This window comes from Chamaea fasciata, unplaced genomic scaffold (genome assembly GCF_029207755.1).
Source record: "Chamaea fasciata isolate MVZ Bird 193981 ecotype frontalis unplaced genomic scaffold, bChaFas1.0.hap1 SCAF_8, whole genome shotgun sequence".
NCBI lineage: Eukaryota > Metazoa > Chordata > Aves > Passeriformes > Sylviidae > Chamaea > Chamaea fasciata.
Genome location: NW_027094093.1, coordinates 18,269,456 through 18,289,035, shown reverse-complemented (window position 1 = coordinate 18,289,035; position 19,580 = coordinate 18,269,456). Strand labels below are relative to the sequence as shown.

The following is a 19,580-nucleotide window of genomic DNA, read 5'->3' as shown; positions in this document are numbered from 1 at the left end:
TCTTAGGAGGTAATTGAGAACATAAGGTGATCTGAGATGGGGACAATGGGCAGCTGCTTGTTTAGATGGCATAGTATATTATAAGAATCATGAATCAAAGACGCACCTGAGAATGAACATTTCACCAATATGTTACATTCATCAGAACAATTTTAGCTCCTTGTTAATGTTTACAAGAAGATGTAAACAGTCCTCTATTTATAAAAGAGATGGTTCACACTGATATGTGTAACAAGGGCCCCTGAATAAAACATGCAGCAAGAACCGATTAAAAATGTGATCGGATCACACACATTTTGTAAACCTTCAAAACGATTCAGTGTCTCATAGGTTTAGTTGTGAATGTGGCTGATGTGCCCTTTGCTGCAGTATCTTGCTGTATTGCTGTTGTGGGAGGGTATGAGAACAATAAGGACAATAGAGACACAGGATGACACGTAAACACCGGTCACAAAATAGCAGGAAGGAGAGGAATTGATTAATGGATGATATCCCATACGGATGTCTTGATGAGGGGACAGGTAAGACAGCTGCTGAGATAAAGACTGCCTTAGTAAAAAGATCTTTTTTCACCAGTTTTCTGGTTTTTAAAATATCTAAGTCTTGCAGAATTCACCTTTTCAGTAAAATGTGAAAGAGCAGACCCATAGCAACATGGCTGTTTTAGGCATGTGCCCTCTTTGTCCCATGATGTGGGAACTACTGTGACCTCCCAAGTTTTCCTCACTGACACAGTGAATCCATCTGTCCCAGCTAAGAACATGGATATTGTCACAGGAACATTGCAAAATAAGTACACTATAAGAATCAGAAATGCTGTGCTCTTGGCCATTTTCCAGCGTCATTTTCCTGGTACTGAAAGCAGAGTAAAGAGAAAATAAGAATAATATACTGTTTAAACACATCTTTCAAGGAAAATACACTGTTTAAACACATCTTTCAAGGACAATCAGCAGATGAAGAATTTATCCTCTGGTAGCACTTGGAGTATTTATCTTTCTTCAGTGGGTTTATACTGTGTAACTGAGCTGGTATATACTGGTATATACTGAGCTTTGTAACTACTTGTGATTTGTTTTCCAAAAGGGTTGGATTTGTCAGTAGTAAAGTAGTCCATGATGGCCTGATCTAGTTTAAGATATTCCTGCTCGTTGCAGGGGAGCTGGACTAGATGATCTTTAAAGCTCTCTTCCAACCCAAACCATTCTGTGATGCTCTGACTCAGGCCCACTGACACCAGGCCACTCATTGCCTGGTGGAGCCTCACATGGAACCACAGAGCAAAGCTGGATGGAAACAGCCTTTGGTCACCAACCCTGTCCCAGTCCTTGTGCTTTACCCTACAAATTCTGAAAGGAATGATACGTGAAAAAACACAGGTGCTGAAAAGTGTAACACAGAGACAGGAAAGGCAAAGTATCTATGTTAAGTCACTTCAGCTTTCCTTAGACAAGACACAAATTGACAGGAGAGCTTTTGGAAGGATAAATTCATTGCTCTACTTCTCTCTCCAGTGGATAATACCAAAGTAAGACCTGGGTGGGTGTTCATTGGGATCTATGGAAAAAAAAAAGTTTCAATATATTCTTATGTTTACACTCAACAGCATTTTGAACCTGAAAAAATTGTACCAGCCAGTCAGTGAACTCCATGGAAGACTCAACGTACACCCATGAATTATCCAAGAAGCTCCTGTATCTTGTTACAATTGCCAAAGCTAATAAAAATTGACTGCCTTTTGTACCTTCCTTCTTCAAGGAACTCAGCAAGAAACACTACAGAGAAGATCACTATTTTTTAATCTCATCTAGGAATCTACTTCAAGTTAGTGTAGCACTTGATTCTGGCACTCTCTGCAATATCAGTGCTTCATTGTCAATTAGTATTTGGACAGCAGAGTTGCTAAGCTGTTCTGCTTCTATGAAAATTTCCTCTTCATTTCTATATTATAAATCATCTTAAGCTTGTCAGGGGTATTATTAATCACTTATTGTTACTTTTTTCAATATAACTTGAAGACCAACATTCCCCAGCCACAAGTGTCAACATATTAAGTGCTGTTCAGACATTTGAACATAATATACTGTTTCTAAGTCTTCCGTTGTATTACTAGTAGGATAATTATTATAGCAAATGATAAAATACTGCAAAATTGTTTTCTCCCCCCTTAATAACATAAATAAAAGAAGCAATTAATTTCCTACAATAAAAACAGGCAATACAATAACGTACAAATGTGGAGTTTCTTCATTATTGCATCAAATTGCAAAACGGAAACATATAATTTCAAAAGGCTCATAAGCAAAAATGGAAACACAGCTGATGTTGCGTCAGCATGTAGCACAAAACTGTGAAGCTTGCACAGCTCACAGCTAGTCTCCTCAAATGAAGCAGTTAACATTTCTAAATGAAAATACATAACACAAAGAAGATTCTCCCTTTTTTTTTTTTTGAGCCTATACTTCCAGAATTTAAGGCGATTTTGCAGTATATTACTCTCCATCCAATACTATAACCTTATAGCATCACCAGTTATTTTAAAACCTGTCTCTCACACAGACCTATGTCTATAGCTTTATTGACACATCTTGTGACAGACGGCAATAATGTTTTCAAATGGAATCAATGTACTTCTAAACTAATACACCTTCCTCTACATCCCATATATTTATCAGATGTGTTTTATACCTCTTTCTGCAGTGGTATTTTAGTTTGTTTGGTTTTAGGTTGCTGAGAAAAGGTAGTACATTTTCTTTGACATCTTGTGCAATTTTACAAGTATTCAGTGCACATTCCCTGCTTTGCATGGAAAATGTATTTGCACAGTTGTCAGAATGATGGACAAGGGGAGAATGATAGGAAGGAGCACTGATCTTTGCTTGTTATTACATACAATAGCCCAGTAGGAATCATGATGTGTTGGTGAGACAAACTGTGTCCCATTCTGGAACATATTAAGTTTGTCTCCAGGACACACATGACTTCACTAGGGTGTCTAACCTCATTCATAATAGATGCTAATCTTTTCAGGGCTGACTGATGACAGCACTTCCTGCCCTTCACGGAATTAGAGCTGGGTTTTATCAAAGGACTCAAACTGCCTGCTAATTAGACTAATTCCCTTCATCATGAATTATTTATTTCCATTGGTAACCGACCACTGTGACATTAATGGGTTCTGCTCAACTTAGTTTCATACTAATATACACTATAAGTTAAATGTTTAAAAACTCCTGATACTTCACTCCAGGTCAAGTGTGTCTCCACATAACTCTTGATGTTTTCAATAAAGTTTTGGTAATTAAAGACAGAATAAAGTGCTCATTACTAAGAAAAAAAAGCAAAAAAAAGCATAATTTTAAAATTCTGAACTCAAGTTGTTGGTTTGTTGGTTTTTTTCCTCCAAATGTGAAGCAAGATACACATATTTAAGACTGATAATAGGAGTCCTCTACTGTACTAAGAGGGTTTAAAGGCAATTCACTGAACCAGATCCATATCCTCAGCCAGAACATGTAGTGCCTCTGTATTCAAAATTCTCACTCAGTTCAAGGAGTTTTTTGTGTTTAGTATCAAAAATGTGTTCTTTGCTTAGGTAGCAAGTATACAAGCACAAAAAAGAATACCTGGCAGACAGCAGCACTGCAGGGTAGAGAAGGCCAAAGACAGAGTGTGGCCAACACTGAGATGAAACTGGGAAAAAACATAAAGCACCATTCTGGGATGCCTTAGCAGCAGGATCTGAGTAGTGTAACAGAGGTCATCTGTGCAGTACGTACAAGGTCTCAGCAAGAGAACTGATGGCTGGTTTTTGGCATCACTGTTCACAAGTTACATTGACGACATAGAAAATCCATGGAAAAGCAACAAAAAATTAGAGCAATTTAGAAAACATGACCAGTGGGGAAAGATTGGTAATAATGTTTAGAAAAGAATATGATGACACCTTCACCTATGCAGAAAGATGTTAGGGGTAGGCTGGTGGTCATTTTCCTTCATGTCTACAACAAGCAGAACAAGAGAGAACCATTTCAGTCTGAAGCCATGAAGAAAAACTGGGAAAGGTTTTCCTAGCAGTAAGGACGGCAAAAAGCCATGTCCAACCTGGCTAAGAAGGTTGTAGAATTCTAAAGGGAACACTAAAGGGATTTTATCTTAGGCTAGATAGGCAGATAGTTGTTACAGAAGGCTTAGGTATATGTGAACTGATAATATTATTTCCTGAGGCACAAAAAAATTTCAGTTTGATTACTGGAAGATAAATTTACCTTATAAAATTCTTCAGGATTTTGTTATTTCTAAATAAATGACACAACTTAAAAGTTGTGATTATTTCTCAATGATAAGAATGTCTATTTTAGAACCATTAAATGCAGAATATCATTTCAGTTTTCTAGAACTTAAGTGTTAGTCTTTTCCACTGGCAACATAGACAGTAAAAGGATTCAATTCCAATTAATTAATGAAATTTTTGTCACCCATACACAGGATAGTATAGTTCAGACTGTATGTTTTACAATATTTACAACATTTGTTTCCTACTGTGGTGGGTGGACCCTGGCTGGATGCCAGGAACCCACCAAGCTGCTCTATCATTCCCCTCCTCAGCATGACAGGCAGCAACAAAATAAAATGGAATAGAGCTCATGGGTCAGGATAAAGGTAGTTTAGTAAAGCAAAAGCAAAGCACATGGGGAAGCAAAATAAAACAAGAGGTTTATTCACTACTTCCCATCAGCAGGCAATGCCCATCCACTTCCCAGGAAGAAAGGCAGTATGTGCAGAAATTGCCCTGGAAGACAAACCTCATAATAACAAATGCTCACCTGATCCCCCCCTAACTCCCTCCTTAGCTGTTTTATCTGGGCAGACATCCCACCCTGTGGACTATCCCTTTGGTCAGTTTGGGTCAGCTGACCCGGCTAAAGCCCCTCCCAAGTCCTTGCCCACACCCAGCTTCCTGAGTGAGGGGAGGAGGCGCTGGAGAGACAGCTTTGATGCTGTGTGAGCACTGCTCCGCAGTAGCCAAAACACCTGTGTGTTATCAACACCTCTCCAGACACAAAGCACAGCGCTGTGGGAAAATGAACACCATCTCAGCCCGACCCAACTAACCTCTTCCCCTGAATACTTTGGAATCAAGAGACAACATACAACTTTCTCAGGGATGTCACCTTTGAATTGCTTCTCTTTAAGCAAAACTGAAAGACTTTTCACATATTACAGAGCTGGGCTCAAAGCTCCAACATGTTTTATACAAACTCATTACTAACTGGTGCATATTCTCACTCAGTTCACCAAATGCGTTTTATTCCAGTTTGATTATCCTGTCTGTGAAAAATGAGAAAGTTGTATACAACACATCAGAAGAATCAATAAGAGGCTTGTTTGGGGTAATGTTTGTAAAGACAAGGTAAGTTTAAAATAATAAACAGCAGAAGACAGCTGGGCACTTTATATCCCTTAGCCTAATAAAGACTTGGACTATGGCGTATTTGATAAATAGTCTTTCACTTGATAGCCATAAAAGAATACATATCTCTCTAACCCATGGTGATAACACTACCTAGGTGTTGGAAGCTCGATAGAAATGAACAGAGATGAGATTCAATAAGCTCATGTACATTTCTATCACAGTGTGAGATACTTTGGCTGTGAAAATAAAGGTGTTATTTTTCCACTGTCAAAATAATACAGAATCAATAAGAGGCAACTGTGAGCCTCAATAGCATCAAGGGGTTTCTGTTGACATTCACAAACCAAATGAGCAGAGCTTTGCTGGATTGAGATGTCACCAGAAACCCCAAGATGGCATTACAGCCTTGGTTTTGTAAGTTGTGATTTTTTGCAATAAACATCCCACTGCCTTTTCATTTTAATTGAAAAGTCACTTTTTACAACTTTTTCTGATTTTCCTGATCATCTTTTTTTTTTTTTCTTTTTTTTTTCAGGTTATTTTCTCTGCTCTACCTGCCTTCCTCCTTTCGTCACACCTCACTCTCCTACCTCCTGCCTTAACCAACCTCTTGTCTGTCTTTCTTTTCTAATTTACTTTCTTTCTTTCCTGGTTCTTTGAATTCCCAAATCAAAAGATGTCTGGAATGAGCGACTATGCTCAGTGTGAGCACACCCTAACGTCCCTGTGCTAGCACATACCCTTCTGCACTGTGGACAGATTATCCTATTCTATTAAGTCAAACAAAATGTTACTCATGTACTGCTCATTATTTGTATGCAACAAGAGTGTCCAAGTAGTTTCTGATGCAGCAATATAAAATAGATTTCGTTTGAGAGCTAATAATACCTGACACTCAAACAGAGACTTCCATCCAGCGATCTCAAACCATTTCACAGGCATTAATGAATTACATCTCACAACTGTGCTCTGACAAACAGCCTATTCCCATCTCACAAGTGGAGATAACTGAGGAGGAAAGAGAGAGGTAATTTGTTACTACAACGTCTCTCAGGGCCCAATTCTTTACTGTTGTATTTAAAGGGTTTCTGCCACTGGCTTCAAGCCAACACTGAGTAAATAACATTAAAGAGCTCTCAGGTGTTCCAAGCATTAGTCCCTTAACATGAGATCCCTTCACTTCATATAGCAGAGTATGTTCTCCTTGCAAACTGGGATATAGACACCTTTGCGGACATTTTATCTTATAATGCTAATTCATAAATTACTAGAGAGGAGGACATTGTGTACTAAATGGCTCTACTATCACAAATTAAACCCAGTAACCCACCTTCTGAGTCTTTATAAGTCTTTTTAAAGAAGAAGGATTCTTGAGAGGGAGCTTCCTTTTAAAATGAAAAGTGTATACTTTTGTAAAAAATTAAGGCGTGACCAGAAGCATATCTTTCAGCACAATGAAAACCAGCTAAGATCACAAAATAAAAGGAGAGTGAGCAGAGAGCCCTCACAAAATGCATGTCAAAGAACTTGGATAGACTGATAACTACAATTTGTTTGTTAGGAAAACTTCCCTCCTCTTTGGAGTAGGTGAGGGATTTATAGACACCGGCCTAACTACAACATCCAGCTGCTGCTTTTGAAATAAAAGAACAGGTCTGTGATTTGTTACAAACCACCCACACGTACAAAAGGCACCCCTGAAAATTCTGTCAATGATGAGTTCTTTGCAGAATACTGGTTTGAAATCAGTCTCCGTGCTAAAATGAACAATTAGACAGCTGCTACAAGACTGCAATCAGTTTGGCTTCACATCTACACATCACTCAGTAGAACAGAGCCCAGGTTTCACTGGACTTTTGGACATCATCTAAACAAACCTGTTGTAGAGCAGTATGAGATACCTGGGATTGCAAAGGACTCAGCACTGTGCAGAACACTACCAGGAACAGCAAGGCATCAGCAAGCATTTCCAGAGTGGTCTACATGCGTGGTCATCTGAGAAATAGAGTAAAATGATAGAAAACTTCACAGAGAACTTTCAATCATTATCGTGGTCATTTATTAGAACAGCATTTAAGCTCACCAGAAGTCCAGTGCCCATTACACTTCCTGCTTTATCTTGGTAATTTACAAGGGCTATAACTTTTACTCTTTTTTTTTTGTTTTTTTTTTTTTTAGTGACAAGAGATTTGTGTTCAGCTAAAGTTATGTCCTTGATAGTCCCAGAGGAAAGGTGAAGGTTAGGCACATAACGAGCACTTTGTCCATGGGTAAATTCAGCAAATAGAAATGGAACCACTTTTTTCAGTTCCCGTAACTTTCCAATTCCAGGAAGCTAAAGCTAAGAGGTATCAGCTTTGTTTCATAACATCCAATTATATAACTACCACTATTTCTAGAGATACTGGCCTGTGAAAATTACTCTTTCAGTATATGAAGGAACCAAATAACAAAACCCAAACAGTAAAACTTTGCTGTTTATGCATGAGAAGATTTTGAACCACTCAGTGAGTCATTTTATGAAGCAATTAACTTTCCTTTTTATGCAGATATTTTTTCTTCGTCTGCCACCTTTTTAATCGTCCTTTGCATAAATTGTAAAATAATTTCTCATTCCCTCAGAAACAACAGCTGCATTGTGAACTCCTGAATTGGCATGTCTTTGGAATATATTATAATAATTCAGAAACTGCTGCCACTTCTGTCAAGCTTTCATTCATACCAAGGTTGCTTCAAACGTCCTATCCTCCCTCCCCCTTTCATTGCTACTGCTGATTGTCCAGTCACTTCCCTTGCTCTCCCAACTGCCTCTCCCGCCTCCAGTCTCAGCCCTTTCTCTCTAAAGCTCGACACAAATCTCCTTCCCTTGCCACTCCCTAGAACTGGCTCTCTGTAGCCTTCTCAGTCGAATTAGACACAAATGACTTGTCTTGACTTCCAAAGCCCTTTGTGGCCTATCTGCTCACCACTGACCCTCTCATGTTCAATATCAAAGGTCAGCACTTGCTTCCAATTAGTCTATGAGCCAAGGTACCTTCCTCTGACTGCAAGGCTTTCAAAACAAGCCCAGTCATGCTCTTTCCTCTGTTGCCCCTCACACGTAGGGAAGGAATTGTCTATGAGTATCTGCAAAGCCTTCACGTTCTGCCTTTTTAAATCCCCCCTCAGATCTTGACTTTGCCTTCAAAAACCGCAGCAAGGGCCTGACTGTTCATGTGTCAGGGCAACGCTCAGCAACACAACAGGAGCTTCCTCACTGGTGTCACTATTCCACAGGGAAATCCAGTTTTTGTGGGTCCTATTTTGCAGGTCAGTGGAGGAACTGTCGCTGATAACTTGAGCTTTGTGGGTCCTAAAAAATGCAAAAAATAATGAACAAGAGAAAGCATAACAGGGAAAGCATAGATTATTGGTTTCTAGGGCCCAGATGCAGGCATTGCAAAGCTCACATCAACTGAAAATTGTTACTGATTGAAAAGTCCTGGTCCATCACCTACAACTTCAGGGTGAACCTTTCTCATTTCAGACAGAGTTGCAAAGTCTGACCCAATTACACGTAAGTTATGGTTTTAACCTTTGTAAAGTTTCTAGAATTCAACAGATTTGATAAAGAAGTTTGTTTTCTTGATCAATTCAGACTCTTGCCCAAATACTAAAGATTTTTACAAGCTCACAAAAGTCACCAGTGTATATTATCTTGAGCAAATTCTCTCACCTTGCCTCAGCATATCTGTTGTAAATGGCTGTTTTGGCTGCAGTTTTCCCAAAATTTTAGACTGAGTATGCACACAGGAAAAAAATCATTCTGATAAAGGTTATAAGTAACTGAAATTCTATTAGGTATCTGAAATTCATTCATATGAATAACTGAAAACATGGCCATACAATGGTAAGTTTGCCTTAAACTGATAGATGATGCTCCCAGCTCCATTATTACAAACACAGTGGTTTATTATGGAGATAATTGTGGGTTGTTCAAGTGGAGGATGGAGATGTGTGTGTGGGAAGTAACAGAATGGAGGTAACTAAGTGAGTGGAGTGTAGGTGAATAGCTGAATGGCTTAACTGTTAATTTCCTTCAGGTTTTTTTACAATTTACATTAGTATGCAGAGAAGTGGGATCTAACTCAAAGAACTTTTCTGAGCAAGGAAAAAAAAATCACACACAATGTGTACATAACCATGTGAAATACAGAAACTTGGTATTGCATTATGTAATTTCCTTGAAAGTTGTAGCTTGATGTCAGAAAGGCCCTGCTGGGTTTCATAACCTGGAAAAGTAGCTTTCGTGAAGTATGTTATTCTTCAAGAAACGAGCAACATTGCCATTTTGCTTCATACCACTGACACAATATTTAGCTCTGTCATTTAAATATAATTGCTCTATTTTTACATTAGTGTTACTAATAAATGCTGATTGCAAGGGATAAGTAAGTTCTCTAATAGTGATAAAGCAACAGTTCATTTTAAAAAGTAAGCTGATACTTACTGCATATTCTAGATTTTTTAAAAAATTACCATTGTAATGGTAGCTTAGTTGTGGCAATGGTTCAAGGATTTTGTGGGTTAGTATTTTTAATACTCCAGTGTAATCTACTCCAGTCATCCTTGACAGAGAATAAAGATGGGCTTTCAAGGATCACAGCTTTCAAGCTATGTGGAAATGCCCATTTTCCATCTTGAAAGTAATCACATATACAGATAAAGACAATGATACTTTGACTGGTATTTATAAACTGAATCTAGGAAAAAGTGCATGTTTCTGCTAAAACCCCCCTTTTTTATTTTGTGTCTAAATTCACTGTACCCAGGAATCCCATAGTGCTAGTAAAATAGCCATCTTTCATGGGCATTTCATCCCACTGGCAATCATAGCTGCAGCCTTTAGCACTGACATGAAGCCATCGCTTAAAAACAGCTTGTCATTTTCCAGTGAATATAAAATTTATACTTCGAAGTCAGAGGAAAAAAAATCCCAAACCCTCTAGCACCTTTATTATTAACATATGTCAATGCATGTATATTTATTTTAAAAGAGATATAAAATATGAAGGCTTTTTGCTCCAGAATTTACATTCTCTTCTCCATGGTGAAATTCAATCCATGCCTGCCTGAATGTTGGTCAGTCAAATTTAGTCAGTCTTCATATTGGCAACACAGCCTTGACCTGAGTTCAAACAACCATTCCTGGTGCACTGGAAGCAAGAATTTGTTCCCATGACATCTCAGCCAACTGCACTCTCCAGATCAGTTAAATCTGGTGCTCATTTTGGTGCAGAGGGCAGAGACCTAATAAGACCAGGCAGAAGAACATTCTACAGCAGCAGCCAGAGGCCCCAAACATCTTTTTTTCCCTTGTCATGCAATGAGACACCTTTTTTTTTTTTTAACTTATTTAGAATACGTTATGAATCTTTTCTCTAGCCATGGAAGCAGAAAAATTATTAGATAGAAGAAAACAAGCTAGAAAAACAAAAAGGAAGAAAGTAAATAAATAAACAAAGGAAGAAAAAACAAGAAGAGAAAATTAGAAAAAGCTGAATTTTCCAAGCAATTCCTAGATTTTAAGAATTAAGGCTTTAAGAAGAACCTAGATGACAACTATCACAAATCTCAGTATCAGAAAAGCCAGTAAAGGTGTAAGAATTCCCAATCTGGATTCATCGGGGTGTATTCAAACAGCAGCATGTGGATCACTTTGTTCCTGCACTGTTCATAATGTGTAATTTTTGCCTTACTCTCTTTTCTTAGTTTAGCACCTTTCAGAAGGACTAAGCAAAAATAAAATTCAAGAAATCTAAGAGAAATCCTCTTAACCTGGGAATACATTTCACAAATTGTTTTTCATTGCTGATCTGCATTGTATTTAGTAGCATTCTGTACAACTATTCATGGTAGCAAACTATGCACCTTTCGGTTGAAGCTCTTACTAAGAGATAGCCTGAAATAACACAAAATAATGTTGTTGTTCCAAAGAACACAACACTGGAGAATGGGAAGATCCTATCAAGATGTGAAAGAAGTAACATAAGGTGAATCATTCCACTCTACCTTCTCAAGACAGCACTCAAGGCCCCGAAACATCACATGGGTCAGTCAATGGTTGTGCAGTTCTCCAGGACTGGAAGTTTTTTTCTGCTCTAAAACTCACACAATCCGGAGATTCTTTTGACTGTGTTGTGGGTTTCTTCCTCACCAATATCAGATAGGCCTTTGAGAAGATTGTCTTGATTTCACATAATTTTATCTGATGGAAAAATACATTTTCTTTGTCAATGCAATTTAGAAATGAACCTGTTAGGGTGTCTATTTAAAACAAAAATTACATCAAGTTGAGTTATATTTTAAAAATTCAGCTTAAAAAGCTGAAATATCAGTATTGTGTTTTGCTCAACAAAACATTTCCTTCAGCCTGAAAATTTAATGAAATACATGGGAAATCATAGGTGTAAAAGTATGCGTGTGCATGTGTAAGTATCTATCTGGTTTTATATAAAATCAGTTACTGCCTCGTCAAAAAGTCCTTCAAAGTAAGTCCTTCCTAAATTCTACCAGAGAACAGAGGAACCCATATTTTAAAAAAGTGAACATTGAAAGAAAAGTAAGAATGGACAATGTGCTAAAAATTAGCACACACACTCCACCAGAAATTTGCTTTTTGGATTTTTTTTTTTTTCCTGCTTCTTAATATAACTGTTAAGAAGTTATGCTGGCAAAGCCCTTTCAAAATCAAGATCATTTCAGCAGGTCTTACTGAGTCTGGTACTGTTGTGTATTGTCAGTTCAGTTATTTGAAGTCAAAATTCAGTCATATTTATGACATGTTGTCGGTCTGTTTTGTGTTCATCATGAGATACTGGTGCAATTTTATTCATCTGAGACTAAGATCTAGTCATAAATACTTCATGACTCTGCTATACAGACCAATCCATGATGCACCCAAGCATGTGCACAGCTGGATGCAAATATACATAATGCAGAGAGTAAGGAGAAACAATAGAAAGGGACAGTTCTAAAAATTAATGCATATTACATAGATCTGAGATGAAAAAAACCCAAGCAAACCCACAAGACATTTTAAGAGGCAATTCAAAATCATATAATAGAGAGTGTTCTCAAAGTTATTGTGGAGGTTTGGTGCTCATTTAAAATCATTCACTTTTTTCAGGTTTGTCAGTTCCTCCTGGTTACCACCTTGTGCCTTGGCAATTCCAGCTGCCTCTCTGCTGGAAGCTGGATACCATTGCATTCAGATTTAGAATCTTCTGGTCAGTGCCCACTTCCTCACAAAATAGGAATTGCTCATTATTTCTCTTTCTTTCAGTTCAAAATAGTGCTCTGTTGGTCCTAATCTTAAGCACAAGTAGGTGTATTCTACGCTCCATTTTAGTCATGATTCTGCCTTACTGTGTGGCAAGAAGAGATCTGCTTTTCTTCTTAAATCTTCAGACTAAAAGGGGGAGGCTTTCTGCAGGATTATGAAAAATTCCTCTGAAAATTTTTCTCATCTGTAGCCCTGTGTGAGTCATTTCAGAGAACCAGAAAGCAGCTTCAACACCAGACTTATATTCTTTGAGGAGTAAATACCTTATTTTCTCCTTTAGCCATTGTCTTTTAAATGCTTAAACATTCAGTCACGTGAAAATAATCTGTTGGAAAGTGCTGGATTACACTTAGAACTGGGTCAAGTACAGATTACAGAAACAGAGTAGGGGATCAAATAACACTCAGCTGGTGAAACTTTATGGAATCCTATGAGAGGTCAGAACTCAAACGTTTCACTTCTATTATGTTTTGCTTCCTCTATTTCAGGAAATCTAAATAAATAATAAGAGAACTCACTGGACTTTCTTTAACATTTGGAAAGAGGCATGGCTCCTGAATGCCATTGAAAAATTCCTGTATGAAGGTCAGTGCTTGGAGAATCTGATGGTGAACAGGAGAGAAAAGATTACAGAGTTATCCAAAACTATCCATCATCTGAATAAAGGGAAAGCAGCAGGTATTGATCAGTTCTCCGGAGAAATGTTGAAAGGGGGTGGAAGGTCAAAACATGGAAGTTACACTATCTTGGAAAGGAACGAAATCAAGATCAAATGACAAAGGCAGGACAATAGATTTTCACTGTACAATATACACAGCATGCATATTGTAGCACAGCTGAACTGAAATTTCACAAAGTGCACAAACACACAAATGCACCATGGAAATATACTGTATGTCAAAAAGATGAGGCATATGAATGCCAAAATATGAAGTAGAACAAGGCAGAGGAAAAATAGGGAAAATTTTACACAGCCCTAAGTGTAGAAACCTGGGACGTTTGCTGCAGATCTGCAATTTCTACCAGTAATTGAACAGAATTAGTCAGACAGCAAAACCTGAATATACAAAATATGTTTGAAGCGGATGAGAATGGTAGAAAGAATGGTGGAAAGACAAACTCAGTCCTTAAGGCACACATGCTTCCCCTTTTACTTTGCAAAAGCTTTCCCCCTATTTGTGAACTGTTGCCAAAAGCTTTTCCTTGGTACCTGAGCTGAAGCTGCTGAGGCTGGGAAGGTTTGGTTCTTGCTACCTCTGTTCATCCCAGCACTGCATAGGGAAGTGTATCAGACATTGGCTGTTAGTCAAGTGTGCTCTACCCTGAATGCTACTGCCACAAATTCTGCGCTGCCTGGTTCAAGTGGGAACTTGACACTGCGACATCTCACAAATCAAGGAATTAATCGGAAAAAAAAAAAACAAACCATGTCCAACTGCAGAGCAGAGATAATAAAAAGAATACTTGAAAAATGGCTTAAAGCAGGCCATTCATGGAAAACTTGAGGAAGTATTTTGGAAAACTCATAGAGCATGGAGTTATGGTTAAAACCACATGAAACAGGCTATGCTTACATTCTTTTTTAATTAATCAGGATCTTAAAGACCACATGTTATTCAAAAGCCTGAAAATTTTTATAAGAAATTATTTCTAGAAACATACAGGAAATTCTATGCCTCCAGTATTAACTCATCTGAATTTTATTTCCTTTTATTTTTAAAGGAAAACAAACAATGAAGAATCCCATTTATTCCCATGACTAATGACATTACAAACATCAAGTTTGGTCCAGTCATCTGTATTTTCATTTAAGCCAACATCATAGGTGAATAAGCATCTGGCAGAGATTCTAGATTACTCTATATGTTAAATTACTGTTTTACAACTAAACACCTGCTGGGAGAATTGAAACAAATAGGTGAAGCATTTTTCACTGAACACTCTCTTCAGCATCAACTCATAGTGACTCTCACCATGATTCTAATTGGCAAAATAAATCTGGTGGGTGAAAACAGAGCCACCTCAAACCAAGCTAACATTTTTTTTCTCTTGGTTTGAGTCTCCAGAGCAGGGGGAGGGGAAAAAAAAAATAAAAAAAAAATAAAAAAAAAAAAAGAAAAAAACCCCAAAAAACTTGTGCATTTTTGCTCCATGCTAAAATCCAGGGAAGGGCATTCTCACACAGGCCCAAAACATTTACACAAACACTGTGCAAAAAGTGTTTGAGTTGCTTTCAGCAGCACAGTAGCATAAATGAGATTTCATGTGCTTTCAAAATACTCTAGATTGGTTTTTTTCCTGTATGCTGCCTTTACACTTGCATAAGTCCATCTGATTCTGTGCATTTACACTAAGAAGGCAGAACTAGTGCCATGTATCTGCCCACTTCAAAGAAGTGTATTTTTATTACTGGACATAAGACAGAGTTAGAGGTGAGTGCGTTCAATCCTCTCTAGTTCATCCCAAGTGTCAAATTTGTAATTTTTAATTTTGCCAGATTATATCCTACAACTTTCAGAAGTATGCTAGGAGTGTGCTTGGGCCTGTTATTTTGGAAACAATATTGGAGGTATGATGGAACTTAGAGGTGAAAATTAAGATAATGAAAATATTTTTCCAGTATCTTTGGAAAGCATTATAAAAGACACAGAGAACAGCACTCAATTCAGGTAGCCTTCTGGCATCACCAACATAAAGTTTAATTAAAGCTTCCAAAAACATCTAACCTCTTCCTTTGCCCTGCAGAAAGGCCCTTGTTCAGGTCTACAGAGTTTTTGCCATTAGCTAAGTCTACTCCTGTGAGTTACTGCAGAAAGTCAGTGGCTAAATTCACTTACACAAACACACACCTTTTTACCCCAACTTGAAGCTAAGGGAGCTACTCTTAAGAATCCTTCAAAATCAGTAAGAACGTGATTTTACCATTCTGCCCTTCAAACTTATTCTCCAGAAGCAAAAAGAGACTGAAACACTGTGATCTGAAGTGGAATTTCTCTATCTTACTCTTATACAAGGACTAAAAGGATGATTTTTATGAGGCATTCTATAACTAGACTCTGCACATAAAAAAAATAAATCAATACATTGATTTTTCCTCACTAACAAAGATAATTTACCAAAACACTGTGTTTATTACAATTCATTCTGCTGTGTTTCCATCTGGTGAAGCTCTCTGTTGATTTTAAAATAGGAAAAAAGAAAAAAAGCTTTCATCATTCCCACTTACTGTCCTTTCTCACCTTTAACTGTTGACCAGTTCTATCAATGAAATAATTGCCAGCCATTCTCTCTCAAATCTGCCTTGCTAAACCCTTGGAATTCTATGTCAGTAGAAAGAATGATACTCTCTACTTTGCTTTGAGTAAACAATGCAAATATCACCAGAAAGTACAAATATTCTCATCTACAATGTAAGATCATTACATAGAACTGTCAGTCTACTCTACAAATTCCCATCTGATCACTGGGATGTTAATTAGTTGGGAAGAAAACCTTGCAAAGGTTTTAGCACTTCTGACTTTGGAATCTCAGAGCACTCTACCGAATTAAGTAAATTCTGCCTCATAAGAGCCTTCCAAATTATATTTTAGGTGAAAGAAAAAATCACATTTAGGGCAGAGCCCCCACCCCTGCCTCACCCTAACCCCAAAACTAAGAGCCATATTATGAATCTGTTCTCGCTTATGGTAGAAATTATTTGTGCATTTAAATTAATTGGACTATTTCAGAAACAAGCTGCATTGCAACTGCAATGACAGCCAAATTTTCATGCTGTTTCCCCTAAAAAGTCAGTGAGAAAGATACTGGGCAGACTGGAATCAGAAGGCCAGCGCTCTTCCCCCCCGCCTCCAGTCAAAAACTGTTCTGCTAGAAGCAACCTAAAAGACAATGTGGTCCTGTCACTTTACAAAAACAGGTATGATGCAAGACACATTGATTAGTTTTCCAGTAAGATTTTCCTAATGTCTTCAGATAGCTTGGGATATTGTCAAGCTGCTTTTAGAATCATATTTTTTTAATGATTCTTAGAGTAAACTTTTGCTGGAAAGTATACTAGCTTCCTATCTGCTCTATCTCTATCCTTTCACTTGCATTTTTGAACTGCAAGCTTTCTAAAGCAGCAACTGCTTCTAAATATGATTGCATATTAACTTACAGAACCTTCCCTCTTGAAGTTTTCAGATGGTATTATAAAGCAAATAATCCCAGAGAGCTCTATTTGTAGTTTTCTGCTCTAGTCAAACTTTCAGTTTTTAATCATATTGAAAACAATCAGCCCTGGTCTCAACTTTCATTGTAGCAATATTCTAACCATTAAACATTACTGATTTCTTTCCATATTTTAACATTATTGCAATCCCTCTCACAAGACACTGTCAAAAGATACTGCAAGACTTGCTTTTATCTGACCAAAACATTCAAGAAAATGAAGAAGGATTCCTCTGCTTCACTTTTATTTATTTATTTATTGTTAACAGGTGCTTTTGATTCACTAAAAGCTTTCCATCCTCTCATCTTCTAACCATTTTCCTCATCTTTAGGCTTGTTCTCCACCCAGAACAGGCTCTTTCAACGTTCTTTCACTACTTCAATCAGAGTGATGGTGGTACTGACTTGGAGATACTCACCTTCTGTGGCTTGGATGACAGCTAATTTTGTGCTTTTACCCAGAATTTCACCACAGGCACCTCATTTTCTCAGTTCATCTTCTGTGAATTTCTTTTTCCAGTGATCATCTCTAGCGGATTTTACCTCAAATGTGAATGTAAACAATGACCCCTGAAATAGTGAAAGCACAAAAGGGGGTGAGCAGGTACAATGGTGAAAAAACATTAATTCTGTTTCTTTTATGACATCTTTTACACTTACAACTGAAATGTAAAAGGTCTGGTTATCAACCACAGGCCACAGCTGGAGAGAAAACATATCCCTCTGCAATGATAGCCTGACACTTGCTTCTGGGTCAGAAACGGATCCAAAGGTTGCTTTTGTTTTAACATATCCTGTCAATATTTTCTTTCTCACTCAGAAATATGAGAAATACAAACTGGAAAATGTCTTTGCTTCCCAACAAAGTTTTCCTGGACATATCACTTATATTTTTCCATCAGAAAATACTATTGCTCTTGTTTTAGTCTGCATTTTTTATTCTTTTGTGTGACCTTTTGCAAAAACAAGTTCCTTCCTTCTTGTCAAGAGCACTTGTGAGATGTTTTTCTTAATTTTTGACATTTTTAGACTGTCAAAATTCCTCTGAAATACACTTCTTTTTTGTAGATGCTGCAGATTTGAATTAGAATGAGGGAAAAGAAAAAGGGAGGAAGTAGCAATAAGAGAGAAATTCAAGAAACCATGAATGAACATTTCGAAATCAGGACAGTTTTCTAAAATAAAAATGTATACTAAAAATTCCATATGTGTTTTACTAGAATTTACTCATTTTAAAAGCCCGATAAAAACTTCAAATTTTTACTGGGATGGAAATATTCTTCTGTCAGAAATGGCATTGCAGAACAATAGTTATAACAAATTATGGGAATTCACGTCTAAAATGTCACATTTACTTTTTCAGTCTCTTTTTCCAGGTTTCCTCTTGCCCTCACCTATGACTTCTTTTCATGCACTTGCTCCTTTCTTTTTAGAAATAACCTTATGTTTCTCATCTCTGTAATCTTTTAGCAAATGTCTTCCTATATAACATATGTTCATACCTTGGCTCCAACACCTCTAATATTTTCTTCTTTGTTTTATTCCTTCTTCTGTCTCTTCTGTTTATTCCCTAGTTCCCTCAACTCCACAGCCATTCTTCACTCGAGTCTCCTCTAACTGTGTTCTCAAAAAATGCTGGCATCTGCTCTTATTGAGACTGGCTTTCTTTTGCTACCTGTAATCCACCTCCAAATACTTATACCTTGGGGGAGCAGGGGAAAGGGAAAAGAAGTCTTTCTCTTTGTGATATCTGCCTGCTCTTTTTCAAATTTGAACTTGCCTAACATGGCAGGCAGTGAGCAAAACACAGAACTGTGTGGCACAAGCACTGCTGGCCAACCCCAGCGTCATGCACTTGCTACATGTGGGCTCCCAGAAGCACAAACTACTCACACAGTTGCATCCTCCTGCTCAGAAATCAGGACAGAGCCTCCAATAGCCACGAACCTAACTGGGATGATGTGAGTACTGTTGTTTCCAGACAGAGATACTTTGAAAAACTCTGTTCTTCATCCATGTCCACGTAAAAAGATCCACCTTCACTGCTTCTCAGATAGGGTTCCCATCCAGAAAATCTGAGGTTCTACCTGCTGATTAGCTAAAAAGTTAATTTCCAAGACCAGGAATAGTTTTTTCTGAATTACTAAAGGGAAAAAAATGAAGCCTTTCATTTCCATGTTCAGGATGAATGGGAAAGCAGAATAAAATAAGATGTGAGTCTTCCTTTTTCATGATTTTCCTCCCTGTGGAGAATTTTCATTTTATATTTTATTTCAAGTGGTAAGAGAGTCAATCTTGATATCAGTGATATCAGGGTGGTAACATGGGACCCATCTCAGTCAATGTCTCTAGGTACAGTACAAATAATAAGTAATAATCTTGGCAATATTCAAATTTCTAAGAGAATTTTTGGAAATAGTATCACAGAGATTAAATGCTACTTCTAATTTTTTAATCAGTTTCTCACAGACAGCAATGCACAGGTGCCTTGACCTTAAACTTAGGTAATTATTATAATTAAAGAGCTAATACTCCATTCACAAATGTCTGCTGCACTATCTCTATTGTCTAAACCCCATTATTGTGCATGTAGTTTCTTTTCTGTTCCCGGTTTCTTTGGAACTCTTCCAA

General features: G+C 37.6%; 1 long non-coding RNA gene across 1 annotated transcript in view; it reads right to left on the bottom strand.

Annotated features, from left to right (window-relative positions):
• Positions 1 to 7,025: 7,025 nt before the first annotated feature.
• Positions 7,026 to 19,580, bottom strand: part of LOC136292979 (uncharacterized) — a 28,696-nt gene continuing 16,141 nt past the window's right edge. The window contains exons 3-5 of the long non-coding RNA XR_010722033.1: positions 17,369 to 17,519; positions 11,468 to 11,663; positions 7,026 to 8,768 (exon numbers count right to left, since the gene is read on the bottom strand). This is a non-coding gene — a long non-coding RNA (uncharacterized lncRNA). The remainder of the gene's footprint in view (positions 8,769 to 11,467; positions 11,664 to 17,368; positions 17,520 to 19,580) is intronic.